The following is a 16,627-nucleotide window of genomic DNA, read 5'->3' as shown; positions in this document are numbered from 1 at the left end:
TGCCTCATATATCATTGGTAGAAATGTAAATTAGAGCAGCCGTTATGGAAAACAGTAAGAAAATTCCTCAAAAAGATAAAAAAAATCCCTTGTTAGCCAACAGTCCTCCTCCTGAGAATGTTTACAAAGTGTCTCAAAGGGATATGTGCACCCCCTGCTCACAGCAGCATCGCTCAAAGTAGCCAAGACGTGGACACAACCTAAGCGTCAATCAGTGGATGAGCGGAGAAAGAAAGTGCTTTTATCCTGTTTATGCAGTAGAGTGGCATTCAACCACAGCAACAAAGAAACCCTGCTCATTATAAAAACTTAGAACTGGAGAACACTATGTTAAGCAAAATAAGCTAGACACAGAAAGACAATCACTGTTTGAGCCCAGTTCTAGGGGGAAATCTTTAGAAAAGTGGAAGTAGAGATTGGTCGCTAGGGTGGGAAGATGTTAATCATCTGCAAATATCAATTATCTTTCAGTGTAGTTGTCAACTCACTTACCATCTGCAATTATATGGTAGGTTCTGGGGATCTAATGTACAACAAGGGGACCCCCGTTAATACTGTCTTGTTTATCAGTGTAGTCACTTGTGCTTTTGGTGTTATGTGTAAGAAATCATTGACTAACCCAAGATTATGAAGAATTAGGTTTTCTTCTTATAGAGTTTTAACCCTTATGTTCCGGATACAATCCACCTAGATTAATGCTTGTGCAATGGAGCAAGGGAGGTGGTCTCCCTTAATTCTTTTGTGTGTAGCTATCCGATCAGCATGGATTTTTGACCAAACTCTTTTCCCCCATTGAGTTATCTTGATTCCTTTATCTAAAACCATTTACCATAAATGTTGGATTTTTTTAAAATGCCATTTTAACCTATTTTTAGTGTATTTAGGGATTTTTATCTTTTTGTTGAAAATATATGGATATTCTACAGTGGCATACCTTTGAAAAAATCATATTTGTATTCCAAAATTCAGAGCCCAAGAATTCTTTTGAGTTACTTTGGCCTTGTTATGAGATCCTATTTTTCAAAACCCACATTCATGATCATGATCTTTAATTATTTTTAGATTTGGCTATTAATAAAATTTTAAAATCTATCTTGAAATTTCTGACAGGCAGAGGGTATCACATGGATTACTCACATCAAAGTCTCTGAGCTTTGGAATTTCTGTAATCTATTCCAGAAAGTGTGACCTTGTAATGCATGTTCTACAGGACCCAGGGTTATTATTCTGAAGCTAGGTAGTATTGTTTTTAATATTTTATGGGGGCTGGTGCTGTGGCATAGCAAGTAAAGCCTCCATTTGCAGTGCTGACATCCCGTGGGGGTGCTGGTTCGAGTCCTGGCTGCTCCATTTCTGATGCAGCTCTCTGCTATGGCCTGAGAAAGCTATGGACGATGGCCCAAGACTGGGAACTCTGCACCCACGTGGGAGACCAGGAAGAAGCTCCAGATTCTTGGCTTCAGAACAGCTCAATTCTGGCCATCTAGGGCATGGATCAGCAACGGAAGACCTCTCTTTGTGAGTCTGCTTTTCAAATAAATTAGTAAATCTTTCTAAAAAATTACTATGATAAACATACAAATTTGAGTAGAAATCCAACCACATGTATTAAAGTCAAATGACTCAGTCTAAGAATTCATGGTGGTTAATCATCACTACAGCATTTGTAGGCAATAATGATTTATATCAGGTACAGTGGCTAGAGAGAATATTCTGTCTCTAGCTATTAGACTTCCCCTATTTTCCAAAACATTAATGTGATAAAAGTAAAAATCTGACATAAATTGGGAAAATACATTAACCTTTCTTGGGTGGAATAGCAAAGTTAGACATGTGTATTCCTAGTCTTCCAACCGTTCGTTGTATTTGGAGATACCAAGATGGTAGCTTTCTCTCTGAGTTCTTTGTTCCCATGGTTGAATTCATTTTCTGGAGCCATGAGGGGACCTCTTAGAAACGTTTCCTGTGTATTGGGCTTATCTCCTTCTACCCATAGTCAGCTCCCCATTTTCTATCTCAAGATAAACCTCCTTGATGGAAAAGAGAGAAACAAAAGAGGATGTGGAATTGAGTTTTTACATCCCCTAAAATTATACCTCTGTCCTTGGGCAACAGGCCCATTTTTTTCTTCCACATTTATGGTTTCAAAAAGTAACCTAAAGCAACGTCTCCTTTTTTTCCCCTGCCATCAACATTTTTACAACAGACTTCCTGACATAATTCTAATAACAGCATGCCATCCACTTGTAGTCAACCTTACAGGAGAAACTGTGAATTGATCTGTATGGTGCCTGGCAGGTCGTGGGGTATGGTAGTAGCCATCATCATCCTAATTGTCATCATGGTTGTCATTATTAATGGGTCCTTTTTCTATTTTTGGATGTGGTGCCTTTAAAATCTGCAGTCTTTGTGAAAGTTTAAAGCCCTTTTCAAAAAAAGCCCAAACTCCTAATAACTGAAGAACCCCTTGACTCTAACCATCATCACTAATGCATCGCTGTAAATTGCTTGTCTGTGTTCCCATGAGAAAACCAGATTTCTAATAAAGTCTTTGAAAGAGAAACACTATATTTTCAGCAAACAGGAGGAACAAATTAAAAGTTGGCTCCCAGTCTCAAAGCTTTAAGTGAGTACACCCTATTGCTTTCAAAAGATTTTATGTAAGATATTTAGCCTGGAAAGCTGATCTCACAGGTGTGCACACTTGGTCTGCTCAGGCTGTGACAGAGGGAGCAGGGGGCGGGGAGTCAGAGCCGGGGCCGTCCCCAAAGGCAGGAGTCTGGGTTCAGTGTCTACCTACAGGAGGGTGCCGTAAACAGACGCAAGCTCAAAACTACACAGTGGGGAGTAGAAGAGTACCCCAGAGCTGATCCCAATCTTTTTTCCCGTCTTGTTTTTTTTTTTTTTTTTTTTTTTCTTCTTGGTCATTGCCACTTTTTGAAGCTGCCGCCAACAGGTCAAAAATAGGAATCTGATTGCTATAAATGGGTCATTTTTGCCATGCTTGTGCACAAGGTTCGAGACGATAAGACATCATGAGAAGACCAACAAATAGCTAAAGTTCAAGACAGAATTGGAAGAGAAAAAACTTTTAGAAGATAAAAGCAACATCAGAAACAGTTGCAAGGCACTCTACAAGAAAGCCAAAACTAAACAGAAAATCCTAAATGATCTCTAGGTGCCTAGTTGTTCTGAAATTTCTGTACCTTTCAGGATCTTCCCAAGTATGAGATGTAGACAGAGATATTTACATACATAGGTTTACCTACATCTACATCCATGGATACGTTGGCTTCCCTTCCTTCATATATATGCATGTACCTTCATAGGGTTACAGTTCCCATCTCTGGGATTCTCTGCTCTGCTGGGTCACCGCAACAGCAAATGTTCTGCCTGTTGCCTCCTTGCAGAAGCAGTTGTTGATACGTTGATCGGAGTTTCTGAAACTATCGATGCTCCACTCGTTTCCCTGCCTAGAGGGGCACAAGGGAGTCCTCAACTGAACGACCTTCCAGCTTCCCCCCACAAGGCTGCCCAGAGGGCTCATCTGTGCCGGGCGTTTGCTCACGCTCCCTCGGGCTCGCAGCTGGAGGGTGGCAGAAGGCAGGGCGTGGGTAAGTTGCCCCCTTCTCTCTCCGTGTGCAGTCCCCTTCCGACGGCCGTGTCCTCTGAGGAAGGTCGCCATTGCGCTCAAGACAGTTCCTTTCCTCTCCTCAGACCCAGCCTGGTCACAACCCCAGGACCCCAAAGCCCCAAGCCCAGCACAGACTCCAGCAGGAGCAGTTTTCAGAGTTCTCACCAGTTCTCGACAGAACCTGCCCTTAAAATGCTCTTTGTTGACAGGAGTTTAGGCGACAGCCAGCATTCCCACGGGCTTTGTGACTGATGGTTTCAAGGTTTTCCCTGCTCTCTGTCTACCCGATCCTGTCTTGGGATCCCGGCAGCCTTGTTCTGAGCAGGAGAGTGTGTCTGTACCCACTCAGGCCCCCAGGTCCCATCCAGGCTCAAGTGCCATGATGGCATCCCGAGGCTTGGATGAAGTGACGTCTATCAGGCCAGCCGCCGTCCCTGCACCACCTGCCCCCGCCCAGCTCTCCAGACGCACACTCGCTCTGCATGGAGGTCCTCAGCCTCCCTTGGCCTCCCTGCAGGAACTCAAAGTCCCTGTGGTCACCTCCTATTCGGCCCCCGCGTCTTCAGTCTGCCTCATAGCACTGCATTTATGTACCACTTTCTAAAAATGATTTTATTTGGAAGGCAGTGTTAGAGAGACACAGGAGAGAGCTCCCACCTGCTAGTTCAGTCCCCAAATGGCCACCAAACGATCGCCGGGAGCTTCTTCTGGGTGTGCAGGGAGCCAAGCACTTGGGCCGTCTTCTGCTGACTTCCTCGCACATGAACAGGGGACTGGATTGGAAGTGGAGCAGCCGGTACTTGAAACTGCCAGCCTTTGTGCTTTGTTTTTTGCTTTATTAATATTTGTTGGGCAACTCCCCCTATGCTTAAAAATGCAGTCACTTTGTAATTCTTTAAAACAGAAAGTGATTGTTTTCATAAATATTAGGATCTTCTAACATTAGAATTTCTAAGATTAAGCATATAATGCTATTGTAACTAGAAAATTATTTTTCATTTTAATCAATGTTATTGATATATTTACATATATAATTACATTCAAGGTGACTGTTGATAAGTAAGGACTTGGCCCTGCCATTTTTCCGTAACTATTCCTATTGTTTGCTTTGGATTTCCTTTGTGCTTTTGCTGGGAGATGTGGTGACCATGTTTCTGTGTTTCTGTGTATAGCACATCCTTGAGCATCTGGTATAGGGCTGGACGAATGGTGACAAATTATTTCAATTTCTGTTTGTTATGGAAGGTCTTTATTTCATCTTTATCTTAAGATAATCTGGCATTTCTTCCATGCAAATTTAGAATCTTTGCATTATGTTTTGCTTTTGAAAGTTTGACTACAATGCATCGTGATGAAGATCTTTTCTGGTCACGTCTATTAGGAGTTCTATGTGCTTCCTGTACTTGGATGTGCCTTCCTTCCTCCAAATGAGGAAGTTTTCTGTTACTATTTCTCTGAATCCAGTCTCTTTCCAAAGCTTCGGGAGCTCCTATGAACTGTACATTGGGTTGTTTGATAGTATCCCATAAATCTCCAACAGTGTTCTTCATTTTGGTGCTTTTGCTTTTTTGGTGTGAGATATTTCCAAAGATTTGTCTCCTAGTTCAGATATTCTTTCTTCTGCCTCACCAAGTCTATTGTAAAGACTTTCCACTGTATTTTATTTAACATACTGAATTCTTCATTTCTAATATTTGATTTATCTTCACAATCTATCTCTTGGAAAAATGTGTATCTGTGTCATGTATGGATCTTTCACTTAGGAATATGCTTTTCATTGCTTCTCAGTAATCATCATTATTTTGAATGTCTTTTCAAGCATTTCATCAGTCTCTTAATCTTTACATCCTATAGTCAAATGTTGTTGTCTTCCTTGTTCTTGTTTCTCATATTTCTGCATTTATTTTTAAGCCTTTGTGGAAATACTTGTTGGTTTCCTCCACTGCTGGGTTTTATCTTTGACCTAGGCTTCTGTGTCTGCTCCTTCAGTGAACACCCAGAGGCGTGTGCTGGGTGGGGCCAGGGAGCTCTGGTCACTGCTCAAGGATGGAGTGAGAATCCAGGGTGACACCCAAGTTGGGCACAGTGGATCTCCTCCACTGGCAGCAGACTCTTCACCTCCCCTCTTCCAAGGTGATCAGTGCCCGGGGTTAGCCCACAGTGGCTACAACCCTCACCTGTTCTGGTGCGTGAGCTGCACAAAAGACCTGTACAGACCTCATTGTGAGCCTGGAAGCCTCTGCAATGACCCTGTCCAGGCAGTCAGCGAGCTCTGAGCTATGATGCCAGACAGAGCGATTGCCCAGAGACCCGGCTGCAGCCCACGCCCCATCGTGCAGTGACAGAATTCCCACAGTCACGGGGTACAGAGGATTCACTCCCTGCCCCTCACTACTTCCCCAGCTACAGAGGGAGCAGAGTCATTTCCATAGCCAGCTGACGGTGGGAGGTCCACCTTGCGAGTTTGAGCTGCAGAGACTGTGCCAGACTGAGAGGATGGGGGGCACCTCAGAATCCTAAGGGGGTGCCCATCAACCCTCCCAGATGGAATCAAAGTCACTAGGCACAGTGGATTTTTCCCTCTTGAAAAATCCCCTGGTCACACACGCAGGAGCTGCTGCAGCCTCTACTGGTGTCAGGTTGGCGCCTTCTCTACCTGGCTGCCAGGCACCCTTGGTTGGTGGGGTGGGTGGGGAGAAAGAGATGTGGGTTTCCGCCCTCTGCTAGGGCTCCAGGCCGGACTCAAAGGCAGTGTGGTCTGCATGGTTCTCCCTCGTGCAATACCCCCAGTGGCACGGGCTGCTTCAGTCTGCTCTCACCTCGCTCTCAGCAGCTGCCATCTCCTCCACCTCCCAGCTGTGTGGGGTCCGTGCTCAGCCCTGTGCGTCCCCTCTTTCCGCACTGTCCCTCTTCTGCCTGTAGAATTTCCACTGAAAACTTCACTCCACCTCTCCCAGGGAATATACTGGCTCTGCTTGTCTTCTGCTATCTTAGTCAAAATCAGCATCTTTTCCTATTCTGCCATCCTGCAATCACTCTTCTCCAGGAAGACACGGTTACACTTCCTTATTCTGTCCCACTCTCTTAACCTACTTTGACGTTTTCTTGGTTGTTACCCTCGCTGCAAGCTCTGGATGATTTTTTCAAAGCTCTCTGCCAGTCTGTTAATTCTGTTTCCAGTTGTATTTAATCTTCTATTTCACCTGCTCAGTAAGCTTTTATTTTCCTTTTCAAATGTTCTTTTTCTAATCCTCCTGTTCCAGTCTTCATAGTCTCTTGTCCTCACTCATAGTTCTTTACACATTTGAGGAAAATAATTTTCTGGTTCCTGAAGGGTGTTTCCAAAATATGAAGATCCACTGATATGTGGGACTTGTTCCCAACTGGAGTGTAAGCACCTACCTTGTTGACCTAAAGCTCTGGACATCCGAGGACCCTTGGGTGAGAAGCTGTGTTTCCCAGAGAACTCGAGTGATGGTTTGTCCCAGGGACCCCGGGGCATGCTTCAGTTCAGTTTCCTGCATGGGTTTCCTGCCTGCACAGGTAGCCCAGATTTAAAACTCTAAAATGCATGTGATGGCAGAGTTACTGATTCTCAGAGGAGAGTATCTTTTTTCCCACTATAAACAGAACTTAATTTGCAGTCTCGCGATTCAGAGAAGCATGGATTTTGCCTGCAAAGCCTGCAGCGGTCATGGTCAAGCCCTGCTTTTGCACAGGACTCTGGCTGTGTTCGTGTCCTGCGTCATTATGATGTTGCAGACATGGGGGGGCTGCCTTGACATCAGGAGTGGGTTTTTTCATTCCAGTCTTCATTCCTGGTCCCTGGGAACTCAAACTACACTCTGACTTTATTGATAGAAAATAAGGATTTATACTAACAGAAGCTAAAACATGGTCTACATTTACCTCTTCCTCTTCCTGCTCTACTGGTATTCGCTTGCATGGATATGAACAATTTGCTTTTGTGTGTAGGTGATTACTCATTTTTAACAGAGCCAACGTTTTGATGTAGAATAATATTAGGAGAAGTGTTCTTGTATTTGAAAGGCTGGGCATCAGAGAGGGAGGGGGGAATAGAGAGAAAGGGAGAATGGGAGAGAGATCTTCCATTTGAATGGACCAAATGGCTGCAGCAGCCGGGTCTGAGTCAGGCCAAAGCCAGGAGCTTGGAACTCCCTTGGGGGCTCCCAAATAGGAGGCGGGGGTCCAAGCACTTGGGCCATCTTCTGCTGCCTCCCAGGAGGATAAGCAGGGGGCTGGACTGGAAGCAGAGCAGCCAAGTCTCCAACCAGCACTCCCATTTGGGATTCTGGAGTTAAAGGTGGCAGTGTAACCCACTGCACCAGCATGCCAGCCCCAGGAGGGGTGTTCTTGATATGGGGTTACAGGTGCCTCTGCACCCCTACGAGGTTACTCTGGCAAGCCTCAGCTATTTCTCCTCCTCGGGCCGTGCCACCAAGACCCCACAGGTTTCGGCACTAAGAGGTTCTTAGCAGATAATTTTCTAAAGCTTGAGTGCACCCGGGACCGCCCCAGTTTGTTAGCTTGAACAAGTCTGCACTGTGTCTTTTTCTCCTACTTGGGTTCACACTCACTTCCTTCAACTTTGGCCTCCAGACCTTCAGATCACACAGTGAAACCCTCGTAGGCTAACCCTTTCCCCTTCTCCAGATCACTTAAAGGCCAGGGGGCTAGGTCAGACATGACCCCCTTCTTGGCCATTCTGGTATTTGAGCTAACTGGCTGCAAGGAACAGTCTCTGACTTCTAGGTTTGCCCACAATCCGGAGATCTGGCTCTTGGATTAAAGGATCGCCAGTGGACTGTAGCCCTGACTTGTAAGGAAATTTGAACCCAACATCCCGGCTGAATAGCCAGTGTAGCCTTGAGCTTCCTCCTGTTCTCATTGGTACTGATTTTGCAGTGTTTGAAAGGGTCAGTTTATAACTTGCAGCTTGAACCTGGTCTTTTTTTTTTTTTTGACAGGCAGAGTTAGTGAGAGACAGACAGGTCTTCCTTCCATTGGTTCACTCCCCAAATGGCCGGCGCGCTGCACCAATCTGAGGCCAGGAGCCAGGCGCTTCTTCCTGGTCTCCCATGGGGTGCAGGGCCCAAGCACTTGGGCCATCCTCCACTGCCTTCCCGGGCCACAGCAGAGAGCTGGCCTGGAAGAGGGGCAACTGGGACAGAATCCAGCACCCCGACTGGGACTAGAACCCGGTGTGCTGGCGCCGCAGGCAGATGATTAGCTTAGTGAGCTGCGGTGCCGGCCTACTTTCTTCTCATATTGGAAACAGTGTTTTTTCCTTGTGTTTTCCACCTTTATTTGCAGCTGGGTTTGTGAGCGAGCACGAGTTGCAGCCTACAGCGTCCTTTCCCTGCTGGAGTTAGGCCGGCCACACACTCCCCCCTCTCTGCCATCGGCTCCCTGGCAACATCACCAGGCCTTGTTTAATTCTTTCAGCATCAGGCTTGGATTTTTTTCTCCACAGACACTGGTTATCTTCTTGTCCATTGGGGGTTATTAAATTTAATTTTTAGTATTTGTTTACTTGCATGAGACAGAAAGACACACAGAGATGGCCCGTCTACTGGGTCATTCCTGCAAACACCTGCAATAGCTGGGACTGAGCCAGGCCAAAGTTGGGAGCTGGGAGCTCCATCCAGGTCTCCCATGGAGGGGCAGGGACCCAGGTTCCTAAGCCCTGAACTGCTGCCTCCCAGAATGCACAGTAACAGGAAGTGGGAATCAGGAACAGAGCCGGAACTCAGAGCTAGGCACTCTGATGTGATGCAGGCAGCCCACGTTGTGTCTTCATTGTCGTGTCATCTGCCTGACCTTGGGTACCAGAAAACGCTGTGGTGCTGTCTCCCTGGCATTTGTGTGTCGTCTCAGAATATTTTGGTGTCTGCGCTCTGGGACTAGAGCGTGTGGTTGGAGCTGTGTCTCAGGGCAGCCTGACTGCGTGGATGTCTGCATCAAGTTCGTTTGCACTACTGATCTGTGAGCAGTAGGGTTTTAACTCATGCAGAATTTCATAATTGTACAGGAGAGTGGCAGGGATGGTTAAGCGAGCCATGGACCAGCAAAATGCACATAGTTGCCTTAGCCCCAGGAATCAAACTTACGGCCTTTGTTTCATTAGCCCTGTGTTTCTGCCTCAGTGAACCAACCAGCCACAGATTCAGTTTTCTATTCCACATGTAATGTGCTTCAATATTCCATCTATTGATGCTCCCAACTACCCCAGCAGGTGTAACACCACAAATGTCAAAATATATATAATATATTCTCCCTTCGGAAGGCACTTCAAGTGCACACACTATTACTCTTTTCCTATACATGTTTGTTAGTTTTCTTAGCTACATGCTGACTTAACAAAGAAAAAGAAGTACAGGTAGGGGCCAGCACTGTGGCGTAGCGGGTAAAGCCACCACCTGCAGTACTGGCATCCTTATGGGCACTGGTTTGAGTCCCAGCTGCTCCACCTCCCATCCAGCTCCCTGCTAGTGTGCCTGGGAAAGCAGTGGAAGATGGTCCAAGTGCTTGGATCCCTATACTCGAGTAGGAGACCTGGAGGGAGTTCCTGGCTTTGGATCAGCTCAGCTCCAGCTGTTATGGCCATTTCCGGAGTGAACCAGCAGGTGGAAGAACCTCCCCCCACCCCTTAACTCTGCCTTTTAAATAAAATAAATCTTTTTTTTAACTTTTATTTAATGAATATAAATTTCCAAAGTACAGCTTATGGATTACAATGGCTTCCCCCCCATAACGTCCCTCCCACATGCAACCCTCCCCTTTCCCACTCCCTCTTCCCTTCCATTCACATCAAGATTCATAAATAAAATAAATCTTTAAAAAAAAAGAAAAAGCAGCATAGATAGGGTATGGCCTCCCTCTTGGCTGAAATTGTGACAAATCTATGTTTTGGATCTTCCTTTTAGCCTACATCTGATTCCACTATGATACTGTCCTAAAATAAAAGTCTAAAGGGTTTTACTGACTGATTTTTAGGTTTAATCAATTCTGTTTGCTCTGGGTAAACAGAGGAACAGCCCTGCCAAATGCCTACCATCCCGTGCAGGTGCAGCAGATAACTGGTGCAGTGTCACCATTAGGAGTCTCTGAAAGCTGGCATTGCCTGTCTTTGGAAGGGGAGTCCTCTTCCTTCCCTGGTAATCAGCTGGGCGTGTGTCATCAGTGTACACTGAATTTGCAATCAGTTCTGCTTTAATGCTTATTTTGAATGATGCAAATTGTTTTAAATTAATACATTAGGAAACAATTTGAGCATTACATGGATTTTATGTTTGTTTACACATACATTTTGTCTGCAACCATCAGTAGAGGAACACAGAAAACTGGGCGTGGCTCAGCAGAGATGAGAAGGAATACACCACACAGCACACAAATTGACATTCCAGTTGGCCAGTGCCTGCCAGCTCCTTGGCTTCCCCGCGTGGCGCACCAGCCACACCACCACATGTCCCATGCTCAGTTTCCAGCCCTGCCTCCACCACTTCCTGTCACTCCCCAGCTGCAACCCTCTCCAGGCAACTCCACGGCCTTGCAAGGTCAAGTGCCATGTTGAGTGAAGCACACGTGTCCTGTTCAACCATCCCACGTGTGTGAGACAATGCTACTCATCTGTCGGGTTCCCAGCATTTAAAACAACAACTTCATTGACAAAGTTTTGGAGTGCTGTGTACCCAGCCCCATTTCTCTCATAATCCCTATAGTTGGATTTAACTTTTGAGATTACTGTAAATTCATGTGCAATAGTGGGGAAAAAAAAAAAAAAAGACCGATTAGAGTACCCGTTCCCCAGGTGGTAGTAACACCTTGCAAAATGATACTAGTCCAATGCTACGACTAGGATGTTGGCATGCAGACACTCAAGATCCAGGGCCATTCTGTCACACGGGAATCCCTGTGCTACGTTCCAACCATGGTCCCTCTCCTCCTGGCTCCCCTCCCTGTCTCTGACCCTGCCAGTGACTCCTCTGCTTTCCGTTTCCATAGTCTCTGTCTCTTCAAGACTATTACAACACAACTGGAACTTAGATGTGTCGTGTCGAGGGGATCAGCTGTCCTCAACACAACTCCATGGAGATTTGCTAGAGTCACTGTGGCATGTACAGTTTGTTCCTTTCTGTTGCTCACATGTAATCTAACCTGCAGATGGACCACAGTGTGTTGAACCAATCAAGTCTGGAGACCACTGGACTCATCCCAGCTCTGCAAGCTGCTATAAACATAAGAAGTCTTGATTTCTGCACCTACCTCTGATTCCACTGTTATACTGCCCCAATGTAAGGAAGTACCACCACGTAAGTCTTGATTGCTCTGGGATAAATGCCCACGAGAGAAGTTGCTGGGCCTGACGGAAGTTGAATGTTTATTATTAAAGTTTTTCAGAGTGCCTGGGGCATTCTACCTGCTACACACCAGCCTTGTGAGTGTCCTGGTGTCTTCACCTCCTCCCCATCCGGGGTGGAAGTTATTCTGTGGCTTTGATTTGCATTTTTCTAGTGGCTGATGTTGTTGACCAACCTTTTGTGTGTTCACTGGCCACTGGTCTATGCCCTGTAGCAAGATGTCTGTTCACGTCTGTTGCTTGCTTTTTGAACTGGATTGGATCGTTTGCTTTTTTACTGTTTGTTTTCGGAGTTCTTTCTATATTCTAGGTACTAGGCCCTTGTCAGGGATGTGGTTGGTAAGTTTGCTTTTCTCAGTTGATCACTTATCTTTTCTTGGTCTTGTCTGTTCCGGAGCTTTTCAAACATGTAAAGTTTTCCGACTTAACATTTTTTTGTTCTGGTTCCTGCTTTGGTGCCCACTGATGGCTTTGCATAGCGTGGTGGCTTCTAAGCAAGTACTTGCAAGGTTACAGCAGGACAGACTGTACTTGGGACAGAGTAAGAGCTATTAGCACAGCTAATTTAACATCTTCCAGTGAGCTGTCTGTGGCTCATTAACATTGTAAAAGCCCAGTCCACTTCTAGAGTTCCACGACCAGCACATTTGTGTTCTGTGCTACATTTGTGGGAGTTTTGGCAATGACATGCTTGGTTTGACAGCAGAGATAAGACACAAGGAGAAAGGGCTGCACAAGTGTGACTGTGCCCACGGCCGCACACTAAATGTTCCAAGGACTCCGAGTGATGAGCAGGAAGAAGTCTGGCCCTGAGCTGATGGACCTCTGTTAATTGCAAAGCGGTGAGATAAAGGCATCTATTAAGTAAGACCTCCATTTCAACAAGAAGCTCAATACTGTGCAGACAGGCCCTCCACGAAGGTCCCGCTTTGACTCTGAGCACAACCACTGGGAAACTGACCTTTTTACCTCTCCCTGCCCAGGGCTTTCCCAGATGTAAACTTAATAGCTTCAACTCCGAGAGCTATCAGCCTCGTAAAGCATGAGCCTGGGCCGTCAGCGCGGGCCGCCATCATCCTTTACCGCAGGAGGCTGCCACTGTGCGGGGCTCCAGCCGTGTGCCTGCCAGGGAAGGCATCAAAGCTGGCCTGCTCTTTCCACAGCTTTCAGGGCGCAGAGAAGTGACCTCGAGTTAGTTCTCCTCCAGGCAGAGGAAAGGGAGGGAGGAGAGTAAGGTATTACATGAAACAAAGACTATATTATTTGGTACATATGTTATGGTTTACCCCATTTCATCCTCTGAACGAGAGACCGTCTGCCTGCAACTGTTCCAAGCTTTTAAAATCCTTTTTTATAGTCCGTGCAGTCACCTTAATGAGGACCATTTGACGAGCAGAAGTGCAATGATGTCATTTGGTCTTTCCTCCCTCTCCCCCTCTAAACACAGGATAGCAGCCACCCTGAACGGGACACAGGCTGTGCACGCAGCCTCCCACCTCTCCACGGGAAGGCACTGCCATGCGCCGGAGCATGGCGAGTACGTCGACATTTTACCAAATGCTTCCTGTGCCTGCCACCACCCAAGACTGTTCCTGTGCGCTCGCCTAGAGTTTACCGAGCACCCGTGTGCAAGCAGGATACTAGGGGTTTTGCTTTGCTATGTGCACTCACAACAAGCGTGCAATGCTGGCTTACACAGCTCTGGAAAATCAGTACTGGGCTTGCCTCGTTATATTATACCCAGTGGAGTCCTGCAGCTGGAGCAAGCCGGCTCGGGAGAGCCGACTGTTAGGTTTTCAGGAATACTGTGAGTACTTATCCAACATAGTCATTGTTTAAGATTGCATCATATAAACTTGCAGCTAAATTAGATCTCTTCAAAGCATCGGTAATAAATGCATCTCACCGGTTCCTAATTATTTCACTACATTTTGCTGGTTTCTGTACCTTGAGGCTACCAGAAGCCATTGCATCTGTGTGGTAAAGATGCTATGGTGCTCTGATGACCCTGTGTTCCAGTTCCATTTTCACAAAGGCTACTCTGGTGGCTTAAAGTTGGAATATTTGCAGCAGGGAAGTCAAAAATGCTGCCGTTGGGAGATCGGACCCTCCAGAAGGCTGGCTGCACTTTCCACGGCTTAAGCACTATGCTGCAAAGGGTGTGCCCTTGACCCTCAGTTCTGTGCATGACCCTGAGTCAAAGAAGTCAACTCCACGGCAGAAAGCAGCTCTGGGCCGTGGACTCCAAGCATCTCTCACTTCATTGTGGCCCAGTGCATTCTTTCGTTGTTGGAGATGGAAGCACACTCGAGTTGGGACCTGGGCTGTGAGCACACTACTAACTCACAGCTGTCTGAGCATGGCAGATGGGGCCTCCAAGCCAGTGTTTGCAGGAGGACATAGGAATCCATGAGAAATAACATGTCCTAAGGTCAGAAAAATGTGATTCACCCAAGTGTGGGCCGAGGGCGACGGCGTGAGGGAGGGGGCTCCTGGGAGCAGTGCTGGGTGTACTTGGTCCTCTGGTTCTCTTCCCTCCACCACCGTGCTACGCCAGGGGCCTGCCTGGAGAACTCCCGTGAGATAGACCGCAGCAGTAGGAGCAAGCCTGCAAGGGGTCCAGCAGCACTCTGAGGTTCGCAGTGTGAGCTCTGTGTCCATGGAGTAGTGCGGCACGACTTAGGATGGGAACTTCACTTCCGCACAAGGTTGACCTGGAATTCAGGGAACCCAACACACCAGGCAAAGCACGAGAGGCCCCAGGAATCGGCCAGCCTGGCTGGGTGGGATCTGAGTTGCTGAGAAGAGAAAAGACTTGGAAAACAAGGGAGCTATGAGGTGCTCCAAGTGGCCCTGAAGGAGGCACACAACTCCACTCAGTGGCCAGGAAGACTCTACATGACCACCGTGGAAACAAGCCGTAAGTCATCTTGACCTGATCAATAGAAATGTCAGAGAAGGGCATCCCCGTGTTACTTTAGGGGGCAACAGCCGTGTTGCACTACGTCAGATCTGGCTCCCTCCAGGTTGGGTCGGATGCACTAGGACAAAGCTGGTTGACCTGAACTCTAGGATGGGAAGACACAGAGCCAGAATGGGTAGAAATTCTCAGTGGGTCTCTCTGTTTCATTCTATCAAGACTGGATAAAAGTGATACCTAGTATGTAGGTGGATGTTTTCCCAGTAAGAAGAATCTGGAACATTCTGTCTGGGCACTCTCATCAAAAAGCACCCCCCCCCCCACCATGCATGAATGAGATGAAGGCAGCCACCTACAAGCCCTCAGGCTTTGAGCGATCTGACGATTGGGGTTTTGGTCCCAGCTCTGCCACTTTCCACACAATGACCCGCTTTAAGTCACAAAACATCTGTGTCCCTCATCTCACCATCTGCAGTGGGAGGATCCCGCCATCCTAGGATGCTAGATGTGCCAACGCTAAGGAAAACCATGCCCACAAGGAAACGTGTTTCCACTCATCCCAGTGGCCACACAGTCTATCATCAGATAATACCCTCTGGACGCAACCTTCATAGCAATCCTTGACACGCGGCTGGCATGGACACAGTGCCAAGGCCTCCTGGGGTCCAGTGCCAGGCCTCCTTTTCCATTGGCTGAGCCGGCGTGTCCAGGGAAGAGCACTGCTAAAGAAACCTCACTGCGAATTCTCTGAGGTATCTGCACCATGAGAGTTCATGTGTGCATGAGAAAGAATGATGCGGGTGAAAGGCTACAGGTGATAAAGACCTAAGGAACAGGGCACAGTTCAGGTCTGAGGTCTAACTGTCCTCCCCGACTTGATGGTGTAGGCTGTCGAGCATAGACCAAGCGTAATTCAGATCTTTCAAAGATGCCGTATCCACTAAGCCCAGTTGAAAATAAGCAGATTGCTAGGCATGCCGGATGGTTTCTGATTTTGTTACTGAACATAAAGCATAGAACCTAATATGCAAGTAATTTTCATATTGCTTACCATGTCAGCCCCTGCCAGTCACGATGACATTGTTTACACGTCACTCGAAAGTGAGCAAACAGAGGCTGGTACTTCTCAGAGAAAAGCAATTTGCATAGCAAACAAACAAACAAACAAAAAAACAAAAAACAAAAAAAAATGTGAAGATGGCTCTCACTCTCTGGTAAGGACACTGGATGTGGCCCACAGGTAGACAGCCAGCTATGTGTAACCAAAACTGATCAAATGTTGTGCTTCGAAAGTTTGTTTATCTGATAGGCTGAAAGCCAGAGTCTCCCCCTCTGGTTCACTCCCCAAGTGCCTGCAACGTTTGGGGCTGAACCACTATCAAAGCTGAGAGGCATGAACTTAATCCAGGTGTCCTTTAGAGGGGCTGGGGGTTAGGAACCCAAGTATTTGGTCCCTTACTGCTGCCTCCCATGGTCTTAGAAAGCAGTGAGTACCAGCAGCCAGAGTCAGGTGGCAACCCAAGCACGCTGATGTGAGATGCAAGTGTCTAAACCAGCGTCTTCCAGGCTAAACCCCTGCTCCCTGGAATCCCGTTACTGGTGAGGGAGTGGATCACTGAGAATCAGATGGGAGGAAGGTAGGAGCATCTTTCTCCTGAGGAAAGCAGTTATGTGTATTCTTTATGCTGGTTAC

The sequence above is a fragment of the Oryctolagus cuniculus genome, chromosome 14, assembly GCF_964237555.1.
Source record: "Oryctolagus cuniculus chromosome 14, mOryCun1.1, whole genome shotgun sequence".
In the NCBI taxonomy this organism is placed as follows: Eukaryota; Metazoa; Chordata; class Mammalia; order Lagomorpha; family Leporidae; genus Oryctolagus; species Oryctolagus cuniculus.
Note: the sequence above shows the minus strand (reverse complement) of the source record.